Below are 24,903 nucleotides of genomic sequence, written 5' to 3' on the forward strand. Positions count from 1 at the left end.
TGTCGTTTAACGAGCCCGGTGGCATTTCGATCTCGCCCGCGACGACGTCCGATATATACGAGGTGTTCCGTTCGCGGGCCCGTCGATCGACACGATAAAGCTGATAAGCCTGCTAATGTCGCGATAACGACGGTGTGCGCTCCCTCCACCTCTTCTAGCGGTCCGGAGGTTCCCCGGTTCTCTCCGGAGCCGGTTCAACGACCCACGATACGACGGGGCGGCTTTTGAAGGTCTTCTTATCAGGTTCGAGATATATCCAAAAAAATGTTCGCTTTGAAACGGTACGTTCAAGAACCGGTCGCCTGAGTCCACAGTGACCGGGCCCCGGGCAAATGTTTGACGGTCCCCCGGAGCGGGAAGACAAATTTTTGGCCTCTTCGGCGCGTCGGACTCGCATAATGGAATCGCAAAATGTTTGGACAACTTTGAACTTTGGAAGCGAACACCGGGGACGACGGTTCAAAAGTGAAACCGGGTACGACACCTTGCGATCGACGGAGCTTGCCTCTAAGTTCACCGCTGTTCGAATTACCTTAATGGCCAAGGGTAGTCGCGTGACTTTTGCAGAGTCAGTAAGTCTTCAGCCACTGACTTAAGATTCGTCTTGGTCTTGATCCGACGGGTCCTATGTCTGTGACTAAACTTGTCACTTGTCACATTTTTTGCTCTGTATTATCAAAACGTGCTTCAAGTTTTCTAACGCTTATATTACCAAAGATCTGTATGATCTCGTCAGCTCATGACCAGCGAGCGCTAGATTGAACCTTCCTCAAATATTGTCATATAGAAAATATTCTCATATAAGGACGAAAAGTTGGGGCACACGAAACCATTTTTCGCCTATTTTTGTCGGTAACGTGGTCACTCTACCTTATCGCGAATCTACGGAGTCTTGGCTCTTGTAATCCGCGCTTTAGCTCGCGAGTCTAATAATTGTTCAGTCTTCGCGTGGATGAGAGCTGACAAGATGACTTAGACGCTCGAGCATAGAGAATATGTAAAATACGTTGCACACAGGTGAATGAGAGAAGACAGCTGGCGGAGCTAGCCGATGGCAGCAACGACGCCGGGCAATTAATAATAGCGAAGTGAAAGCAATTCTCGCGGGCTCCCGGCAATTATCGGACATAAGGCCTGGGACATCCAGGCCAGGGTGCAAAGCTTATTTCTGGCGCGGGCGAAAGCGTCGGCGTTTCAGTCGCAAACGCACGGTTGAAACGGCGGAACCGAACCGCGGCGATAAGCTAATTTTACGCGAGTCTATCGGGCTCCGCGACGTGTGCCGCTCCAGATTAAGCCCCGGAGTCCGTGGCCGGGTATCGGCGACGATACGATAAATAAACACCGGACGATAAGGAGGTTACGATAACTCGGACAGCACCGGTTGATTGCTCGACGGTCGATCGGCTCGGTGAACGAACGGATCTGCAATTAAGATCCATTGTCGAGGGTGAAATTGACCGTGTCGCTGCGCGGCCGCGGCGGGATGCTGTCCGTTTTCGATTGTGCGGGTCGTGGTTCAACGATGACGAATGGGAAACACCGAAGTAGGTACCAGCCCTGGACATGGTTGCTAATCGCGTATCAAATGAATGAATTGCTTCCTGAAATTACCGAAGCTCCAGCGAAGCAATATTTCGATTCGCTTCAAATTGGTGAAATGAGTTGTCAGGGGGTGAATCGATGAGAAAAAGGTAGCGGTGGATTTAGAGTAAAGCTTATGATAATTTAATAAATGATAATATAAAGGCATTTGACAAAGTTTTACGTTATGATGAAGTGTATATTTTAACAAAGCCACGTCTTAGCCGATAAAAGGCCCCGATACTCACAAAATGGTCTGTAAAAATTTGTACAAAGCTCCGGGCAGTCTGCGTATCAATTATTACAACGCAGGGTTGATTATACCAACTGACCACTTTGTGTCCAATCAGAGCTGCCATAAAGAGCCGAACCGGACAATGAACTGTATCCAGTGGAACAAATGAACGAAAGGGAACGGAATGATTAAAGAAGGCGTGAAAGCCCGAGGCCCGAGCCCGCCTAGGCCCGCGGCCGCCGAAACTACGGGAACATGTAATGGGAAACTATACGGCCAGTATAATTTTACATCGAAACGCGATATGTCTAAGCCTGAGCAGCTCGAGCTGTCGCAGAGGGGTATCGTTTTTCGCTTTAGAAAAACTCGCGCGCGGCCGCCTCCGGCGAATATTTCGGTGGTTCCCCGGTGCGAGACGGGCAAAGCGGTGTTTCTGTTTTCGGGGTAGCACCCGGGGTGGATTTAAAATCGGCTATTTAGAACCGTGGACACCGGGGACGGCCGGACCTCAACGTCGGATCCGTAATGGGAAATTTTGATTGCATCGCGGTGAAAGCGGCCGTTGCACCGTGAAAAGCGGCGCCGGCTCCGAAACGCGTTCGGCTCCTCCCGCGGCTGTGTAAATGCGCGATTCATAGCGCGGCCGGTTCCCACTATTTATTAAAGCATCAGTCTATTCACGGCACGATGAAAACACCACGGCCCGGGCTCGCGAAGTCATCGTTCGATTTGCATAACCGCCCGAGCGACGACCCACCCTCTGGAAATTATGTCCCGCCGAGAGTTATCGCTTATTGCGCTCGGGACAGCACCGCCTACTTCTCGCTTCGGGGTGGCTTTCTTCTGAAATACCGCTGCCCACCGAAACGTTGGGTTACTCTTCTTTGCGATTTTTGACTCGTAGGATAGAGGACAAAGGTAATAGGGTTGGCAATGTTTATACATTCTTATCCAATTTCTTTTTGACCCTCCGAAAGCAGACCAGACAGAGAATCATAAATTAATTTGCAGATTCCTATAGCTACTCAAGCATTTATACAATCTTCTTGCTACGTTTAACACTAAACCCAGCACGGTCAAAATGGCCGATTTTCCATTCCACAATTATTGAAATTCTAAAAACGTTTTCATAGGAAATTACTGAATTGACTTCTTTATTTAAGCGCATGCAGTCAAATCTCTTTTATGCGGTAGATAGGGACCGCACAAAAAAAAAGAACTATTCAGAAACTTCATAAACATAACATATAATTCTTTACAACATATTAAAGAAAATTTGTATGCGGTGGAGAGGGACCGCATAAAAAAGAGTCTCAATTGGAAAATATGTCCAAGATTTGCGAAATAGCGAGAAAGTGCTTACCAAACAAAATAAATAATTAAATTACGTTGGCAATCATATACCGCATAAAAAATCGCATAGATAAGGACCGCACAAAAACAGGTTTGACTGTATTGTAATGGAAATCGTACAAAGTTTAAGCAAATTCAATCTTCTCCTTCCTATAAGACGTTTCACTTTTATATGCATTGTGCTTGGTAAGTTTAGGGTTAATGAAAATAATTGTATCCTTCGCGTAGCTTCTAGAACATGAAGCACAGTAGTTTCAAATATCTGGATCAAACGAGATTTACCATTAGATAAACACAGTACAGAGTCTGTACTGCAGACCGATAGTTTGTTTAACCCTGCTGTTCTTCTCAGTGTTTGTTTCAAGGTACACAAACTGGACGTTCGAAAATATGAACTTTTAGGAACTTACCACAGTTTATTGATATTTATTATTGTTCGTGGGAGAAGGGGCATTCCTTTGTCGGATACGTCATCGACCACCGAAACTAGGGATCCATATCTTGATCCATACGTCAATATACTTACCAGTACAGAGTTTCCTACTAAATTGTTATGATCAGTCTGTGTTTGCTCGAACCATCTGTTGCTGGGAACCGCTCTGTTTGCATAACAGAACGTCCGGATAGTAAACCGTCTGACCAGGGAGCTCGGTATATTATTAAATCTCCTGTCCAAAGGATTGAAAAAGAAATTATACATCGTCCCTCATATTTTCGGAGCTGCAATAAACGTTGGGCAACCGTGTTCGCCGAAAGATTTATTCACCGAACGATTTAGAAACGTTAAAGGTGTATCCCATCCAAAAGGGTTAATCTCCCTATGGGTTAGACAAGGTTCAATCACGCGCAGAATTCGCAGGCGATCCCTGACGCACGTTCATGTTCCCGTACACAGGTTTCGTGGACCGCAAACGAAGCGGTGCGCGCAATTGTAAGGAATTTCTTTCGGCGCTCGGGGAGGAGCCATTATACTCTAAAACCGGTCGTTTTGTTCCCGCGAACGGCTCGTACCGGCCGTGGAGAATATTTAAACCGTGTTTGATAAACATCGGACCAGCGCGAGATCCGTTTGCCGGGAATTAACATAATTACAGGCAACAAAGGTGGGTCTGGGGACCGGGTTTAAAGCGCGCCTCTCCTCGGTGGACCTAACCCAGACCCCTCATCCCTGTTTTCTTTCGGCCAAGGTCCAGCCAATTTTCCCTTTCAGCCTCCCTGCCTCCCTCTCTTTCTACCTCTCTCCCTCTTCACCTCTTCTCCCTTTGTTCCGCCCTCTGTCCTCGTTTTTCTCTCCATCCATTTTTTTTTCTTTATTTCCATCTCTCCTCTTATTTTTCTTCTTCTCTCTATATATATTTTTACATTTCTACTTCTCTATTTATTCCAATTTTTTCCTCCCAACAGTTCTCCATTTTGCTCTCTCCCTCTGTGATGATTTTTTCCTCTTCCTCCGGCTCTACTTCTCCGTACCTCCATTTTTTCTTGAAATCAATTTTTCTCTCACCCATTTCTCTAGTTCTCTCTCTCTCTCTCTGTCTCTACGTTTGCAGGACTCTTAATTTTTCTACGTTTCAATTTTTCACTTCCTCATTTCTCTCTTTTTCTGACTGAGTTCTGTCTCTATTTTTCTGTATCCTTATCTTTTTTAGTTTCTATCGTTCCCTCTCCGTTTTTCTTTTCCAAAATTTTTCTCTTCCTATCTCTCTCTCTCTCTCTCTCTCTCTCTCTCTCTCTCTCTCTCTCTCTCTCTATGCTACTCTCATTCTCCCTACTCCCCTCTCTAGGTCTCTATTTTCCTCTGACCGGAGTTTTCCCTTTCATCCCCTTTTCCCACTCTCATTTCTCTTTCTCTCTCTCTCTCTCTTTCCTCTCCCTCTCCCTCTCCCGCCGGTATTATCGTCCACGAGGAACAGGATCGCAGAGAAGAGGCAATGTCCGGTGTGTCCTCGGTAAGCGCCGGGAATATTGTAGGACCATATGTTACCGAAACGTGGTCAGCTGTTTATGACGCTCTGCGGCCGTGGTATCCCTCCCGGCTGATCCAGGGTGTGGGGGATGCATCGATTGTCCATTTATCAATCGTCGGGTATCGGCTCTCGATCCTGCCGGACGATAAAGCCGCGTTCCGCGCCGGTTGGTCCGGGGGAAGGGAAACGGAACGACTTTTCGAGCATCGTGAAAGGGGACTAATCCGGCCTCCTCTTGGGGGACAATATCTGTCGCGATTGCGAACGATAAACCGAGCCCCGCGAACCGTTTCCCCCCCGATCCGATTCGTTTCAATCGGACCAACAACCCCGCCCCTGCTTTCCGCGCATTCATAGAAAATTTGAGGCTTCGCGGAGACCGTTTGTCCACCGGACTGACAATCGATCCGTAATCAAGATCGAACCGGTGGGATTCGGGGGTGAATTTCTTCCCGGGAACCGAGGGTCTGTACGCTGCGGGGGTGGATTTTTGCGTGCGTAAAACGATTACGGGTTGTTGCATTTAATTCGTTCGAATAAGTAACGTTTCTCTTTCTGTGATTTCTGATCACCGTTTTCAAACGGTCACTGATGAGAGACGGTTTAGGTAACCCCTTTTTATGCGTACCACCCTGTATCTATCGTCGAAAAATATTCTATTGTTGATTGTGTCTATAGCCTATAGAAATACTAAGAAATCCTGTATTATTTCATGGTTTTTATTGAGATTTTCTTTCCATTCCCTCTTTTCGTACTAGTCACCCAAGAAACGATTGAACACACTTTTTAGCAGTGTATGCAACATTCAATCCAGTTGCACGTGCAGACTATAATTGTATAGGACTCTGCGCCTTTCCTTTTTATACTGTTTACCGTAAACATGCTCGTTCATCTTGTCTATTCATCAAATCTTTTTCTATCAGCGTATGCAAATTCTGACGTGCAAAGTACAAGAGCACAGCTATTGAAACTCGATACAATTTTCACTGTAACATCAGCACGGATAGACGGATTTCTTTAGTAATTCCTCCACGACGTTCAAAGTTACAAAATAAAAAATACCAAACCTATTCGCTTCGACTCCATTAAATGGACCCGGTGTCAAACAGTTTACAACGCGCGCGAACAGATGACTTTGCCCAACAATTTTCCACAAAAGCGTCCGGTAAGGTGCGCAACGGCGAAACAAAAAGTCCCGGATCGTTCTCGTTGAGCTGCCGGGTAGACGGAGCGTTAAAGAACGCCGTAACAGGCTGCTGAATAGCAAGAAAAGGTCGGTGCGTGCAGGTTAAGTCCTTGAAAACCATTGATAGAGGCAAACAGCGAGAGAGTGAGAGGGGGGGGGGCTTCTTCCCCGTCGGTGGAAATCAATCATGTCGTGTGACGAGGGAGAAAAATGGACAGAGTGCAAGGATCGCGTCGGAAACGGCGCGCTGCTTTCACGGGCGCCGTGCGCTTAGATGTATTTTCAATGGCTCATTTGAAAATTACACGCCATTCTCACGTCAGCCGGGGCCCGGCTACTTGGACGTTTGAAGACGTTGCGTGACCCCGGCTGACCCCACACCAGTTTGCATCAGTCCACATCAGTTTACATGACTCAATTGGTGTTCCGAGAGCTTGCGAGCGTCGATCAACCGGGCTTTTTTCTCTCTCTCTCTCTCTCTCTCTCTCTCTCTCTCCTGTCGTTTCGCCGGGCGACGTGATTCAGCGGGTCTCTCCGCGCCAAGCTTTTTTCTTTCTCCGCGAGCGAATAATTTATCCGGCGAGCAACGGCCCCGTAATAGCAACCTTTTGCAACAACGTCTGCAACGTTCGCTTCTTCTCGACGTGCAAAATTGCCGGACGAATCGAGGCGCGATTGGCCTTACTTGCGACCCTGTTAACAGGAGCTGCGGCAACTCCGGAGCTGTGTTTCTGACTGCAGTTTCATTACTTTCTTGTTTTAACTGTAATAAGTTCTTCGGGAATAATGGAACGAAGGGTAGACTAATATAAGGCTTTGTACCTTTTTGCTTTCCGCTTCCTAGCTTTTAGGTTCCCAAGGTTTCTTGGCTTCGGAATCTTTCTCATTATTCGGACGGATCGGGGCTCCATTTCCAACGGAGTTGTTGCAAGTTGCAAAAAGAAACAAAAACTGTCACTTTAAGTCAGTTAACATGTTAATCTTTCCCGTAATATATTTGTGTAGTGGGTGTAATTGCGGTGGGACTTGTACGATCCAAGAGTGTTAAAGAGGATGATACGGTGATTTCTCTATATATGTCGCCCTGACCTGGATGATAAATGTCGCGGAATTATCCCCGCTGCTGCGGGTATACCCCGTGAGGAGTGCAAACATAACACCGCTTGGGTATATTGTTGACATATATCCAGAATTCACTGTAATTATATCGAATTTTAATATTTAAGCTGCATTTTCATTAGCTAAATTCCTTTGCTTTAATTTCTTGTGTTTCATTCACAACATCGCATTTCGAAGAAATTCGTTTGTCAGACCGCAGACAGATAGAAACCAAAGTGGCCGCAACATCTCGAGACAGAAAATTGGTGACTCCTCACCCTGAAGAGCCCACAAGGATCGAGCCTATCGCCGGAACCCGTAAAGTTTGGTAACAGGGACCCGCGAATGGTTAAACGTCGGGTGTAGTAGTCTCGCACGGTCAATTGACTTCGTTCCGCCCATAACAGGGAAAACCACTAACAATGGGGTTAGGTTGGGGGGACCTTGTCTATGAGTCACTTCAGGCTCGGCCGGCAGATCGTAAAAACTAGATACAGCCAGTGGTCGGGAATCGTTGTGAACAGGGGTGGACAAATCGATGGAGGAAGACTCCGTCGGACAGTAAATTGTCATAGGCAAACAAATGGTCACTGCTGTCGGGTAATATCGACTCCTCCGTCGCAGATGGATTGAGCGGTTTCGTTTTGCTAACGGACAGACGTTGATTCGCTGTCCTCGATTTTACTTCTGAGCTTGTTTCTTTGTGACTAGGGATGTTACGATACCGTACAGACGTCCTGTTTTATGACAGGGGGCGACGTTGGTCGATGGAATTGTCGTCGGACAGGTCTGCCGGGGGAATGTCGTTTTGTTAATAGCGTCTCGCTAAAGAGATGCATTGAGTCGGCGTAAACGGAAATACCGAAGCATTCTGCCCGATAGTTTATTGCCTGCGTCGTCTACGCAACGAAAAACTGTTGATCGGCTCTCCGAGGCTCGTCAGGGCCATGCGTGCGCCCGGCGAGGATGCACTTATTCCGAGAGATACGAATCTAAATTGGTGCGGCGAGTTTATAAATCACTCGCTCAGCGACGTATATCAACACCTAATTAAAGGGAAGAGAGTCTAAATAGTCTGCCGATGAGTTATTGCGCTGCACGTATCGCGCTATTTTCGGTGTGTTCGATCCTCCGGAATACTGTTCAGCAACAGCTGGCCGTGCTCGATCACGCGAGTTCATCAGGCCGGGGGTGGATTTATGGTTTCCCCGTGAACGTTGCCCGTTCGAGGGCAGACAGGTTTCACGAAAACTTGCAGCCAGTCGATCACGGGAGGAACTCCGTACGGTAGTTGGGGAATTAAGGGGAGCCGGTGAACCGGCGCGGATAGCTATGTTAATCCGTCGAGCGAGAGAGCACGCGTCGACGACGGGATTAAATAAATTCACCGCGGATATTATACTTACAGGCGTCTGCCGTCTCATTGCCGACGACGGAGGCAGCCTTGGGTACACCGTCTGATAAAAATCCGGTGGCTTTATTCTGCGGCGGCGAGGCAAAAAAATAATTACCGGAGAACCAGTTAATCTCGTCGCACCGCGCGAGAGCCAGCAAGAAACCCGAGGGTGGGAGCCTCGGCGAGGAGCGACAAAATCGTTTTCACCTGGCCGATCGATCATTCCTGGAACCCAGCAGGCACGGGCGCGCCCCGCTGGGGCCTCGCATAATGTACGCGACTAATTGCCAGTCGTTTCATTCGTTGTAATTTCACTTCGGATTCCGCGCGCCGTCTTGTTTCTTAATGGCTCATCAGCTGATGCCGCCACCCACACGACCGATCCCACGATTTATTCGTCTCGTTTAATCGGAGTTGCGTTGCCATCGATGCGTGCTCGCTCGATACACACTCGTCGACGTGCAATTCCGACAATCGTCGCGTGAGAAAACATTAATCGACCACCGCTGCGATTAGAAAAACTGAAACTCCCGTCTGAGCGATTTATCTGCAGCATAACCTGGTTGTATAGCAATTTTATTTGAAGAATAGAGCATCCTGCAGAGATTGAGAACAGCTCTTCTATAAAGGCAACTAATAGGCTAAGGGACCCAATTACTGCGGGGGTACCAATTACTGTGCGTATATTCATTATACTTCTTTTTAAAGGATAATGAATATTAAAAAAGACGTACTAAATTTTTTCATTAAAATTAGTTAATCTAGATGTTATATATCTCTTTTTCAATATTCATTACGCTTTAACCCTTAACGGACCAATTATTTACTGGGTCCAATGCCGCGTATATGGTGGCAAAAATCAAATTAATTAATAATGTAAATATTTTCCTTTCTATACTTGATATAAAAATGTTGAGTCCACAGTTTCTCTTCGTATGAAAAATAGCTTGGACCTGGTGGGAAGTAAACTTGAAATACTTCCGGACCGTTAAGGGTTAAAAGTAAGTGTAATTAATATATGCACAGTAATTGGTGCCCCCACAGTAATGGGGTTACCCTTACCCTAATAATGATTTTCAGAAGATATAAAATTCCTGAGCATGAAAACTGAGATGATTGAGTCTTTCAGAACTCGTAAAAAATACCAGCGCATATAAAGCTTCAGAATGACATATTTATTAATAAATAGCACACAGGTTGATTCGAATAAATTGATATGAATAAATTGATTCGCTTCTGACCCCTCAGTCAATGCTTTCCACGGGCTCTTTCTCGAAACAAAGAAATTCCAAGGTCTACTGGCATACTTTAGGGCAGTCCGGGGTTTCTTCAAAGTTCTGTTAACAGTAGAACGACACTGCCTAATCGAGACTCGGAAAAACGTGCTTCTCGGAATTGCTTAATATAGTCGATGATATGTATGTAATAACAGTGCGCGTGTCCCGGTTCGTCGCGCCATTGTTTGCAAAGGTTACACGGTATTTATGTACATTGTGCGTCACATCGATCGCCCATTTAAATACAATGACGGAAAAGAACGAGCAACGCTGGCTAATTGTGGTACACGTACCAACACTTGTCGTTCTTGTTACACGTTGCTTGTAACAAGTACGCCTGGTAGCAGGACTTGCTTCGAACCATAAATGTCTTGCACTTTGAACAGCTGGTACGAACGTGATTTCGGGGATTGATTATTTTAATCGCGTAGAAAGTAACGCATCAACGAATTCCAGTTTCATTTTATTGCTTAACATTAAACCTACCACGGTCGAGGTGACCGGGTTTTCTATTTCACAGTTATTGAAATTATAAAAACGTTTCCATAGGAAATCACTGAATTCACTTCTTCATTTAAACACAGATTATAATGAAAATCGTACAAAGTTTAAGTAAATCCAATCTTCTCTCTTCTATTCATAAGACGTTTCACTTTTACAGTGAATTCCCGATACACAGTGTTTACTCGATATATGTCCAGAGCACGGGTCTAGCCACTGACATATATCGGCCAGGAGATACTATTCTTTGGCCCACGCGACCTTACACTCCCCGGCGACCGAGGTCTCTCGAGTGGGGATAATTCCGCGACGTTTATCATCCAAGAGGGTGACACGTATAATAAATATCTCATTGATGTACGTTAGTAAATTTTCTGCGTAGCATGAACGCGTAAAGCATGATAAACGACATGGAAGTACTAATCATAAAATATTGATTAGGTGGTAACTGCTCGCCAACCATTGCGTTGTGTTTGTAGCATGTTCGATCCACCCGAGCCGAGCCTTATTTCAATATCTCCGGTCTCGATCCGAGTATGCTGTTTCTCTCTGCTCATTACGAATTAACGCGCATTCCGCAACACGCGCGATAGCAATTTATCAGCGCGCATTCGGCCAAAGAGTGCAAAGAACCGGCGATATGAGCATACCGATCGCGGGGTCCCGCCATAAATACACTCTTTCCCAGCGTTTGCCCTTTGGCGAGGCGGTGTACCCAGCTTTCGTTACGATCCATAAAAGCCTCGATTTGATTTATGTCGGCCGGTGCGCGACCGTGTTTCGATCGTTCGAGAGCGACGGGCGTGTTTGCGTTGCGCGGTGCGCTTCCGCGCTCGCCTAGAGAAACACGCGCGAGAAATCATTCCGGCAATTAGTCGCGCGGACCGAGAAAGAGGGTTGGCCGACAACGCGACGGGGCGGGGGAGGGGGTGGAGAAAAGGACACGTGGGTGCCGAGATAAAGGGGACGATAATCCGCGTAAGGCAAATCCGCGCATGGGAACAATGGCAGGCGAGCGCGGTAGCAACTTGTCCGCTGTCTCTGCCCGTGCGAAGTACATTAAATCGCACTTAGCTTTCTTTGCCCGTTTATCGGCCCGTTATTACTCTTTCGGTCCGTGGCTCTCTCTCTCTCTCTCTCTCTCTCTCTCTCTCGCGAGCGCGCGCGTTTTATTGTCCCCGCGGCGATAATTCTAATTGGCTTATTCCGCTCCCGTACCGGCAGGAAACGAGCAGCGAGAACCGTCGTCCCGGTATCGGCGAACCAACAGACCCGCTCGAGGAAGCTGCGGCGATACTTATTTATAGGCGGACACTCGTTGAAACGCAGCAACATCGTCAACCTTAAATGTACCGCTACTGTTCGAGCGATCCACGTACGTGCTCTATTTCACAATTAACCCATTTGCATCATAAGGAAATGTGAAAAGGCCTTTATCACAAATCTGTTTTTTTTTATTAAGTACAACAATGACTACAAGTAAAAGAACTTCGTATTTCAGCATTATAAGAAAAAATATATTGAGCGTATATACAGGGTCGTCCGTTTTTAAACGGCCAAACGACAACCAGCTATAGAGGACCCCAAATGAAACAACTTTCACCCCTAACACTTTTTTTGATTCGGTCTTGATTTTTAGATAATTGCAAAAACCCGTCATTTTTTGCGTTCATTTAAGATTAAATATAGTAGGACTGCAATTATGTATCTTGATGACTTTTCCTTTGTTTGGTTTAAAATAAACAGGGGCATCTTTTTTATTCAGTCAACTTTTTTGTATGACCTTTGGATCTTGGTTTTTTTGACATGGGGCACGCCGTGGAGACTGAATGAAATAACTTCGAATCAAAAAGAGTGTTAGGGGTGAAAGTTGTTCCATTTGGGGTCCTCTATAGCTGGTTGACGTTTGGCCGTTTAAAAACGGATGACCCTGTATACGCCGATGATGCAAATGGGTTAATAAACCTTTCCACTCGAATGGCGACTTTGGGGCGCCACTAAAAATGGTCATACTATTATTTGAAACAATGCTTAAACTAATTTTCTTTGTATTTAAGAAATTGCAATAAATCCAAGTGTTGCAAGCACGAAAGACTAAACTCAACTTCATATGCACAGAAGATACAGAATGGAAATATTCTGATGCAGAAGAAGTGAAATTAGGCTCGAGTGCAAAGGGTCAGTGAACCCTGCGGATCTTTATGCAAAATAAAAATATAACGACCAAATATAAGGACCTTCTTTCCTTCAATCACTTTAATAAGTTAAAAATGAATGTAATACTAAGTATAGTTGATAAGTTGATATTCTCAGATTATGTTAATCTTTCATCTGACACGACGTTCACTCAATTTTATTATGAATGACGTACTAAGATACGTGCTCGATCAACTTTTGAATATGCATGAGCCTACTGGACCGTGTGTGGGACGAGTGGTTCTCAGCGAATTTCTTTCATCTGGGCTCGTATTGAAAATTTAAAGAGTGCGCTTTATATGTCACGGGACGTAACGCAAAGAAACGTCCGCAGCTGGCTCTCCCACGGGAAAATGGCTCCCGCGGAGCGGTTCCTTCGAGTTTCACAGGACCGCGAGCTGCGAGGAACAGGCTAATCGCGAGATAACGATTCCAGTCAATTACCCGCGGATTGCGCCCGGCAAAACCTTTTATCCATTATTAGAGAAATTGCATCTTTTCTTGCGACTACAAATCACGCTCGATTAATGTCCACTGACGACCACCGTAAACTTGTGTGCATCGTCGTTGAATGTCTGTGATCGAAGTATAAAACACATATCGAGATTATAGAACATCTGGAACATTTATTTTCAGCCGCTTTCAATTGCACTTCTTTTTCGATGCGAGTACCGTAGAGATGTACCAGTTATGTCAACTGTTTCGAATCCTACAGACGGGAATAATAATGTAATCACGCTATTTCAATTGAAAAGATTCGATAAAAATGTGTTTAAAAATATATGTTTTATGGAGAAGGCTATTCAAAGTACAGGTTGCAATCCAAAAACTTGTGGACAGTAGTGCATACACTCGTATAGTCTGCAGGAACATACACAAGCATTCCTGTTCCATATAAATTGCGCATGACGGGGATATGACAATAATTTTATTGCATCGTGGATAGGTTTTGATAAAAATATGCTCCACACTTTGTGAACAAAGTGTAGCAGTCTAAATACTGGTAGACAGTAGTGTAGGTACTTCCAGAATCAGCAAAGGGACGTACATACATTCTCATTATAAATTGTGCTGGTTCCTGGGAAATTCTTTCAATGAACGTATTGTATTCGTCACAAAGTGTGCTTGTGCAGTGCTAACTAGAAATAGTTGCATGTTCCACACTTTATCAACAAAGTGTAGCAGTCTAAACACTTGTAGATAACAGTGTAGATAATTCCACAGTCAACAGAGGGACATAACATACATTCTCATAATAAATTCTGCTGGTACCTGGAAAACTCTATCAGTGAACCTATTTTATTCGTCACAAAATGTGCTTGTGCGGTGCTAGCTAGAAATAGTTGCATGTTCCACACTTTATCAACAAAGTGTAGCAGTCTAAACACTTCTAGACAGTAGTGTAGATTTTTCCACAACCAACAGAGGGACATAACATACATTCTCATAATAAATTCTGCTGGTACCTGGAAAACTCTATCAGTGAACCTATTTTATTCGTCACAAAATGTGCTTGTGCGGTGCTAGCTAGAAATAGTTGCATGTTCCACACTTTATCAACAAAGTGTAGCAGTCTAAACACTTCTAGACAGTAGTGTAGATTTTTCCACAACCAACAGAGGGACATAACATACATTCTCATAATAAATTCTGCTGGTACCTGGAAAACTCTATCAGTGAACCTATTTTATTCGTCACAAAATCTGCTTGTGCGGTGTTAGCTAGAAATAGTTGCATGTTCCGCACTTTATGAACAAATTATAACACTCGAGCGACTTCCAGACATCAGAACACACAGGTCCATTGATGAAGGGACACTCCTTCGTAACAAATTGTGCCGGTACACAGCATAGTCTCACAGCTAAGTCCTTCGAGCGCAGCAGGTCGGAGGGATTCGTCTGCCCGTGAGCTTCCCGGCTAACAATCTTATCGGCTCTGCTACGATCGACACGGAACTATGATTTACGAACGGGGGACCATAGAGATCGTATGGACACCGGAACGATCGCACGGGGAAGAAACACGCAGATGAAGGGGGGATTATCCCCCGTGGTCGGCGTCGCGACGTTGTCCCGACTAATAAGCGAACTTGCTCTAATTGGGATGAACTCTTCTGGCTGACTGGTCGTTATCGCGATGAACGGCCGGCTAATGGATGGTTCTGGGATCGGCTCGGGACGATCGCGAGACCAGAAACGGAGAGAGAGAGAGACAGAGAGAGAGAGAGGGAGAGGAGATTTTTGTCGGTGTGCGCCGCGTGGGAGACCGGAGAACAGAAACACACCGTCGTCGTCGTCTTCGTCGTCGGTGTCGACGGCCAAGGAACACGTAGTACACGTTCTGCGCGAAGTCGTTCGATTCTCCACGGATGGTCGCGAAGGGAAACGTGCACGGTGTCGTAAACGCTGCGCAAGCTTATTTATGCGTTATAAGTTGCGAACCGGCGGCCGGGCTGTTATTATACAGGCGAACGCCTGCAACGATACACGACGCGTTTCCCTGATTAATGCATCGCCGGCCGAGTCGCGCTGGGTGGCGCCATGGAATCTTAATTGGATTTCCACATTTTGCGGGCTTTTTTACGAACCTGGACCGATCGACCGTCGATCGCGCGACGCGTTTCCACGCGGTATCGATAGCTCCCCGACCGATCGCGCTTTAATTCCCTCATTTTTAACGCAAACACATCCACGGCACGCTTCGCGGCATGCAAATCACGCTCCCCGGCGTTGTTTCAGCTTCTTTTTGGACTGTACGTCCGTAAACGAGCTCTTGCTTCGTTTCTTTTCACGCTCATTCGGCCGAAGATCGTGCTTGCTGCGCGAGACGTGAAAGTCGCACGAGAGAGAGAAAGCCGCGGAACGATTTATATTGGGTCTGATGGACGATTCATTAGCGAGGACACTTGGCAAATTATGCGCGAGATGAACGGTAGGTGAGCTGTCAAGCTATGTCCACACCGAGGCAACTTTTTGTCGCCTCGTGTTGCTTTCTTCGTCTTTTATTCGGTTAACTTCCTGTACACGAAAACCAAACTTCCTGTACATTAAAATTTACAGCCCGAGAATCAACCCTGATTGTGGTAACATCTTCACGAATTTCATGTGTAAAATCAATCTTATAAAATGGTCCCATGTGTCATAAATAGACTACGGATGTTTATGCAATTTGCAATTTTTTAGAGGTAGTTTAAGAAAGTGGAGTCAAATAAAATTTTATTTTCCGTGGTAGTAGCGTTTGTTGATCTGAAATAAATAAAAAATCCAATAAATTCTGTAGAATGTTACATTTTAGCATTTTTTGAAAATTTTCAGAAGCCATAAATGCAGATAGATCCGCAGTATAGTCATAAATCATCCTGACAATAAAAATTGCCAGTAAGAAAATTAACTAACCCTCATTGCGGTAACATCTTCACGAACATCATCTGTAAAATCAATCTTATAAAATGGTCCCACGTGTCATAAATAGACTACGGATCTTTATGCATTTATGAAAATTTTCAACAAATGCTATGATGTAAAATTCGATAGAATTTAGTACGATTTTGATTTGTTTCGGATCCACAGAGGCCGTTCCCATGAAAAATAGGATTCTATTTCATTCTATTTTCTTAAAACTTGTCTACAAAAATTGGACATTGCATACACATCCACAGTCTAGTCATAAATCATCCTGACAGTAAAAATTGCCGGTAAGAGAATTAACCCTCATTGCAATAACATCTTCACGAACTTCATCTGTAAAATCAATTTTATAAAATGGTCCCATGTGTCATAAATAGACTGCGGATCTTTATACCTTTACGTCATATGAAAATTTTCAACAGATGCTACAATATCATATATGTCCACAGAGGCCGATCCATGGAAAATAGGATTTCACTCCATTCTATTTTCTTAAAACTTGTCTACAAAAATTGGTTATTGTATCATCATTATATCCTGAATATAAAAATTGCCGGTAAAAGAATTAACCCTCATTGCAGCAACATCTTCGCAAACTTCACAAAATCAGCCTTACAAAATCGTCCCGTACATTTCAAATCGTCTCGTCCATAAAAATTGGAAGCAAACGACTCGATCCTGGTTGCAGCAACGTTCTCATCAACGTCGCCAGCAGAAAGCCCACAGGAACGCGTGTTCCGTCGAGGGAAACACAGGCCGACAGACCCTCTAACCCAGTAAATCCCGCATCGCCGTGGAGAAACGGCCGTCGCGGTTATTTTTCCGCCATTTAGCGGTCTTCCTGGTAGCCTATAATACCTGGAAACTGCAGTTAATACTGTTCCGGGTCTTCCGGGAGCGAGCCGCGTCGGTTGAGCAGTGTTTTGACGTTCTGCCAGCTGGTGGCTTCATCCGAATTCCGTGTTGCGAGTTATAGGTCTCTGGTATCGGGCCGGCTGGCATAACCGTGTTCCATCGGAGAGCTGGTCGAGCGAGAACCTCGGGGCTCGACGACGAGAGGAACGAAGAAAAAGTTCGGAGGAAAGCTGGTTCTGGGTCTCCGCGGGTTTCCCTCGGCTAATTCTATTTCCGACTCGTGTCCGTCGACGGGGATACGTTCCCACGACGGGACCGGGCGTGTTCAGAAGAGGTTTCCTCTCGACCCGGTGGAATCCACCGTGTCACGAAACGAAGTTCTTTGCGCGGGCAAGAAGTCGCGGCAAACGCGAGGAACCCGGTTGCATTCCGCGGTGGCAGTCGGGGACCGTCTCGTCGAGGACGTTCCACGGTTTTCCCACGATCCATCCGGGCAATCCCGATATTTATGTCTCTCTCTCTCTCTCATGGGGCCCCGTAGGCGTCTCGCCGCACCGGAGGAAGAGAGAGAGAGAGAGAGGACTCCTCGCGAGCAGAAAAGTTGTTCACCTGATCGGACTGAAATGAATTACCGGGCGTCCCGAAGTGAATGGGTCGCGATCGGTCGATCATAGAATATTAATCGCGAGGGGCCCGCAACGGAAGAACGAGTAATAAGACCGGATCGAGTGTTGGGACGCGCGTTCGCCCGTGTATCGATTACAACGTAAAAAGAGGCTCTCTAGCCGCGGCGACCGATCAACCGGCTGAAAAATGAGTTTCGCGTGCAGGATCGGTGCCTCGTTAAGTAATTCATCGGTCTTGTTGTTCGGCGATTACGTATCAGCCGGTCGCATTACCGTTCTATTCGTTAAGCAAATAGACTTATCGCAGCGAATCGCTCTTTTTTAGTCGTTTCAGTGGCCCATTCGCTTATGTCTCGAGAAAGCTTTAAGAGAACCTTGAGAATGCAATTAATATGTTCGTCATAAGTACCCGCGATTAGCAGTTCCACGAGGATAGTACCAGAATCGGCGAGCATGAACGATCCAAGTAAAACCTAAACGATTCGCGGAACACTCTGAAAGTCCGGATGCGAGAAACCCGCTTGTAACTCGCATTTACATCTAGATAGCATCGGTATCGCGACGCCACTGGAATCTGGAATCCAGAGGCTAATCGCGATCGGCTCTTCGTTCATTTTCGAATCGCCTAACGAGATCGGATGGGACGCGCCAGCCTTGCGCAACGCGCAGCTCAGGTGGCTCGTCGTCTCTCTTGCACGCCGACTCTTTCCCGATTATGAAACCGAAATTGTCTTCCTGGTCGGTGCAATTCCTCGAATCGCGGATTTCTCGGACTGTGTTCCGGCAAATCGGTTTTTAGAAACCTGGCCACCGCGGCCGGGTAATTACGACAGCGCGAGAAATCCTGGGAAGTTCTAGTTGACACTCTCGGTTTCGCGGAAAGCCGAATTGCCAATTTCTGTTCGCGGCTGTGCCCGTTAATTGACCGCGGCATTCGTGAAATACGACATTTAACTGAATATGACAGGGCACAATTTTAATCAGCGCGCCACTGTTTAGTTATTAACACTAGGCTTACGGAGCACTAAAAGTGACTATTTTGCATCACTTTATAAAAATAACAAGAACGTGCTACCCACATTTCTAGCAATATTTTAAAAATAATATATACCCAAAGAAATATATTTGCTAAATAATTTCTCATCCCTAGTATCTTAATGATTTTAAATTGAAAATATTAGAACCCGTTATTTTGACGGATCCCGTAAACCTAGTGTTAAAAACAGTTCAATTCTAAACAAAAGCTTATTTTCTATTAACTGGAGATTATATATGTACTTTTGCTATTCTACGAGAATTCATGCTAGATTGAATTGCAAGTTCCACTGGATCATTAGTAGACTGTGAATTTTCACCCATTCGTAGGATGTAATCAGTTTGGGCAAACTTCTAAATAAAACGAATCAATGGAACCGATTTAACCAAACGTAACACGCTGCCATTTTACGTTTGATTCGTACAAACGGTTGAACCGGAAAGAAAGTACGCAGCTCGGCCCATTATCTCTGAATCAGAGACTGTACCCGCATCATGCTGTTTCCCAAGAACTCACTTACATCACGGTTCTTGTCACACTAAATTATTTCTTAATGCAATTTGCGTCGAGGCGAGCGCACGCGGTTCTAGAATGTAATCTTGCTAATAAGCACTTGCGGCATATCTTATGTGCAGCCTCCAATAAAATCGATGCTAACATTTCTACGACTGTGCCGCGAAGAAGCAAATACTGCAGGTGCAAATTTGCAATCGTTGTCCGCCGGACAGGAAAAAGTCTTGTTCGAGATCGACATGAAACGCGTCGAGCGTCCGTCAATCGCTATTGTCCGAAGTTTCGCGGATCGTGCCGGCTCCGGTTTTTGCCGGGCGGCGTTCCGAATCCGTCAGCAGAGTTTATCTCCTCGAGGATGATCGACGGCCGTCATCAACGCGACACGGCCACTCGGCGACGTATTTCCGACTGGCTGACCGCGGCCGCGAGACAAATGAATCCTCGCGCGGCCGGGCCACCGCGTATAATAAACCGCGAGCCACTGAATTATTTCGCGTAATTGATTCCGACGCGTCGAATTTCACGTGTTGCCGCGGGTCGCGCAACGCTGCCATACCCGTCGCCGCTGCGACCGCCGCGGCTCCTGGAACCGGTCTTAATTGACACGCTGCTTCCGACGGGGCTAATTGAAAATGGTAATGTCGATATTGTTGTTCGAACGGCGCGGACCTGTTATCGATTCGTTCCCCCGACGAATGATAAAGAGCCGCGGACACGGTTAGGTGTCTTCCGGCTGCACGCACGCTGCACCCGCGGCTGCGGATCCCGTCAGCCCGGATGATTGATGGTCCCGGCCTGCGCTCGATAGTTTATCGCTCTGGTCTAGATCTCTGGTTCGATGGGGAGACCTGCTGCGACTCGTCACTGGGATTACCGGCCAGTCAGAGGTCGTATTCCGAGCCAAATTTAACACTTTGCCTGTATCAAGTCCGTTGACCTGCTAATCACCGGCTATTACCTCCGTTTTTGCCTCTTACGCTCGCTCGAATCCTCCAATCGCCTCCCCCTTTCGCGCCACATGCCGCAAAATCCTCCTTTCTTGTGCTGTTGCAGTTAGATCCTTACGCGAATCTTCATTTTTAGAAATTACCTTGTACAGTTAGAATGGAAGGAAGAATTTCCCTCAGGCACTCGGAGATTCTTGCGACTGAAATACAATAAATGTGCCATTAGTTTCGGTTAAACCAATAAAGTAATTAGACAGTGTATCTTCTCATACCCTCGTTCCAGTTTGATTCCATTTTTCCACCCTTTTTGGGAAGTAAAAGAAGGTCAATTCATTTGCGAGCAATGCAAACACTCTTGTGCTCAATTTCTTCTCGTTTGATCCACTCCATCAATTTTTCGGGTCGAATCAAGTTGAGAAAAAGGGGGATAAATGAGGACTTAAAAAATCGAACAAAAATTTAGGAGGTATTTTCTAACAAACCTGCAGTTTCGTCATATCGTCTTCAATACTGAAGAATACTCGGAGAACATATTTGAATATATGATAAACAAAGAACTGCAGTTAATTTCTGCAAATTCGCGTCCCCGATACATGCAGCAAAAAGTTTCGCGAGCGGCCAGCTATTGCATTCCGCTGTTCCGCAAAGTTCTCCCGGCTTCAGGATTGAAACGAGTCTTATGTGAGCCCGAAGGTCCACTAAGCGGCAAGCCCATCCCCAATATTGTTTCCTCAACGGAGGAGAGAGAGAGAGAGATCACCGGAGGCGATTCGTCCGGAATAAACGCAACTCCCTGCAAACTTCAAACGTACCCTCGCCCTTTGTTCCGAGACTTTGTCTCCGTCGAACTGCACGAGAGACTGTAACCGTGACCCGGATTATCGGCGTTATTTGCGCTTGAACTCGTTTTCGTAGGTGGATGCGACAACCCGAAGAAGAAAAGGAAACCGTTTATTCCGATCGGATTCAGAACTGCGCTCCGAAATAGCCTGAGAAGGGAGGGAAACGGTAGTTTCCTAGTGGAAGCATTTATAGACTCTCCTCCGTAGCGGCGTGCGGTTCTGTCCCCACTGCTCCACGACGAGTCACGTGGGACGCGCCTCAGCCAATCCGAGCGAAGATAGGATAGCCTCCACTGCTCCCGAGCGTCTCGTATCCAACTATTCACACTTCTGCATAGGATTCCAGGTTTTCTTCGCAGTTAATTATAAAATCTGCTTTCAAGGAGAATTTCAGAATAAATTTCTGTATTCACGCGTATGCAAATGCGAACAGGTGGAATCTCGTTTGACAAATCTGAATAGATCAAACCGCGAGTAGATGCGATCTTGAATTTCTACAAAGCAGTACACACCGGTCATTGCAAGTGTTTAAAGCCTCAAAGTCGCATCCCAAGCAGCTTAAATCGCTTGTGTTATAAAAATCCGAGTTCGCTTAACCGGTCGTTAATCTGGTGGTAGAATTTTCCAAACGATTTCGTCGCGTGCAACTCTCGTCGACGTTTTAATTGCTTCAACACTGGATCACGGCTCTGGGTGAGGTGCAGGATCGAGGATCGAGCGGTCTCGGTGGTTCGTCGTTATTTCTGTCACGTTCGTTGGCGACGGTGTGCCCGCATCCTTGTATTTCTCGCGTAAGCACGAGGTGTACGAGCAGCGGACACGCGGAACGGGCCGGCCCCGGTCTCTTAAACAGCCGGAATAAGCTACTTACGGCGAACCGGTCAGCCATGAAGATAGAACGTCGTGCATATACGAGTTCGGCGGGGCCCTGCATTCCGCGTGCTTGTCCCTTATCTCTGGCGACGCGTTTATTTCGAAGCGCGGAAGCCGGACGCGCGCGCGAGCGCAAGGCCCGATCGCCTAGGAGCAAACATCGTTTGGACCGGTCCATGAAGATGTATACCGGTCGACGGTCTCACCTACCGCGCGATCGGAAAAAGGAACGAGAGCCGGAGGGAGACGGAGAATCACGATGAATGCGCCGCTTAATGGTATTCACTGTGAACATACCCGAGGCCCAGGATGAATGGATCTTAAGAATCCGCTGGCCGTGTATCCGCGACACCATGCCGGGAACGACCGTGACACGACGACTCGGTGACGGCGAACGACGATCCGATCGAGTGGACTCGTTAACGACACCTTCACCGCGGTCCCCCGCGTCGAAGCATCATGCTTCTCCTGCACAGTGGTCCATAACATCGTTGTCAATTGATGGGAATGAAACGTTGGGGGCTGGGAACTACACTAGGGTAGCTGGGATTCAGCATTGGAACTCGGATTTCTTAGCACGCGGCCCTAAGTGCTCCGTAGATTGCCGATAAGGTAGAGTGACCAGGTTACCGACAAAAATAGGCGAACAATGGTTTTACGCGCCCCAGCTTTTCGTCCTTATATGAGAACATTTTCGAAAGAGGAAGGTTCGAAAGAGGAAGGTTCAGTCTAGCGCTCGCTGGTCATGAGCTGACGAGATTATGCAGATATTTGGTAACATAAACGTTAGAAGTAGGCCAAAAATTGACGATCCGCGTGCCGTGGAATCTAAGCATTTTTACGCCATTGGATGAGTTTTCTGGATGAAATCGATAGTACAGAGCAAAAAATGTGACAAGTTTAGTCACAGGCTTAAGACCCGTCGAATCAAGACCAAGACGGATGTTAAGTCTGTGATCGGAAATTATACTGCAGTCGCCGACCTGTTGACTCTGAAAAAAGAAAAAGACGTGGAATGTGGACTGGGATGAGGTAGCTAAACTGATTCGTGGTCCATGTAGGCATCTGCAGCACAGTGGTCTGCAGCATTGTCTTCAATCGTCAGGAATGAGATACTGGAGCTGAGGATTAGGAGTTATGGTAGCTAGGGTTCAGCGTTGGAACTCGGATTTCTCAGCACACGGCTTCAAGAGACGTGGAATGTGGACTGGGATGAGGTAGCTAAACTGATTTGTGATCCAAGTATGCATCTGCTGCATAATAGTCCTCAACATTGTCGTCAGTCGTCAGGAATGACACAGCAGGGCTCGGGATTAGGGGAAATTATGGTAGCTAGGCTTCAGTGTTGGAACTCGGATTTCTTAGCACACGGCTTCAAGAGACGTGGAATGTGGACTGAGATGAGGTAGAGCTAGACTGATTTGTGATCCAAGTATGCACCCGCTGCATAATAGTCCTCAACATTGTCGTCAGTCCTCACGAATGACACAGCGGGGCTGGGGATTAGGGGAAATTATGGTAGCTAGGGTTCAGCGTTGGAACTCGGATTTCTTAGCACTCGACCTTAAAATATATGGGATCGAGACTGGTATGAGGTAGCTAGACTGATTTGTGGTCCAAGAATTGCAGGAGCTAGATTAAGGCAAGATATGGTAACCAAGTTGTGCAAATGTTTGGGTATTCTCGCGGAAGTTCCTTGAAATCCTGTTACAAATGCCATAGAACCTAGGCTGGGAAGCTAAATTGATCTCCGTTCCAAGAACCGCAGAACCTGGATTAACGCATGATAGACAGCTTGGTTGTGAAAGTAAACATATCTCATCGGATAATTAAGGGTCTCGCGGCCCGACATCGTACAGTACTTCTCGAAGAGGCTTTTCGGTGAAAGCCCGGTCCTTTTAGACTTGTTTTCTCAACCGCAAGCATTGCGGCTAGGGAACACGTTTAGCTATCAGTACAAAAGTTCCTTCGAGCCCGGTCGTGAGTGCCGTAGAACCTAGCTCAAGATAGGGCAACTAAGTTGAGTTTCTATGGGACTTTCGAAGAACCTAGATTAGAGCACGACAGAGTTGCTAACTCGTGAACAGAAAATTGTTCGACTATCAAAACCCGGACCTACCTCGCAGTCATAACTGCTGCAGAACCAACTCTAAGATAGGGCAACACGGGACCTAGACTGAACAGGAGTATCTAAGTTGATCTCCCTTCCAAGAACCACGGAGCCCAGCTTAGAACGAGACAACGCGGCCGAGTAATGGAGATAAACATGTCCGGGTATCAAAACCGTAGTTTCTTGGAATTCGGTGCGACAAGGACACTTAGGAGAATGGAGACTAAATTCGGAGACTGCGCATGGTCTACGCCAGCAGACAGGACGATCCCAAGACGCGAGGAATAATTACGATCCATTAAACAGCTGTTCGGGGCATCACCGTTCAATTTTCCGTGGGGTGTCGACCGTCCGTTATTGCCATTTAACAATTACGAACACCGGTTAATGGTACGCGGGAGAAAGGGGAGGAAGGTGTGAGAGAGAGGGAGAGAGAGAGAGATGCTCCTCGCTCGAACAGTTTCAGCGTGTGCAATCGGGCGAACGGTCCTGAAGGGATAATGACGAGCCACCGCAAAGTAATTTCACGGCAGAGAGATTTAGAGGCGCGCATTAACCGGGGGGGGGGCCCCGGTAACGCGATATCGCGAGACGATACGCGCGAAATAATAGGCCCGATCTCGCGGGGCCCGCCGTGCCGTCGCGGAACGATCGAAGCTCACTGTCCATTCTTCTCCGAGGAACAACGGAGCAGCGAAGTTTATAACCTGATCCCCCGGTCGCGGTTGGTTTTCCCGCGTTCGACGGGGCGCGTTCGACATCCAATTCTCGTCGGTCTCGGATCGAGCGACGTCGCGACGCTGTACAGTATGTATTGAAAATTCAACACATTTCCTCGGGCGCTTGTTCGTACACCGTCGTCTCCGGCGTCTCTGAGCCTGAGAACCCCGACATCTGCTCG

At 46.6% G+C, this 24,903-nt stretch overlaps 1 protein-coding gene across 7 annotated transcripts in view; it reads left to right on the top strand.

Annotated features, from left to right (window-relative positions):
* Sulf1 (Extracellular sulfatase Sulf1) overlaps positions 1-24,903 on the top strand; it is a 130,550-nt gene that overhangs the window by 24,416 nt on the left and 81,231 nt on the right. Inside the window, exons 1-2 of one of the 7 annotated variants that reach the window (XM_076805662.1) lie at positions 1,575-2,737; positions 15,532-15,724. The exons of 3 other annotated variants lie outside the window; for them this stretch is intronic. The gene's annotated coding sequence lies outside the window, so the exon portion shown is untranslated. Of the gene's footprint in view, positions 1-1,207; positions 1,552-1,574; positions 2,738-15,531; positions 15,725-24,903 lie in introns of those variants that run through there. 3 more of the 7 variants (XM_076805661.1, XM_076805666.1, XM_076805665.1) reach the window with 3 other exon arrangements.

Source organism: Halictus rubicundus, chromosome 2, assembly GCF_050948215.1.
Source record: "Halictus rubicundus isolate RS-2024b chromosome 2, iyHalRubi1_principal, whole genome shotgun sequence".
NCBI classification, from domain to species: domain Eukaryota; kingdom Metazoa; phylum Arthropoda; class Insecta; order Hymenoptera; family Halictidae; genus Halictus; species Halictus rubicundus.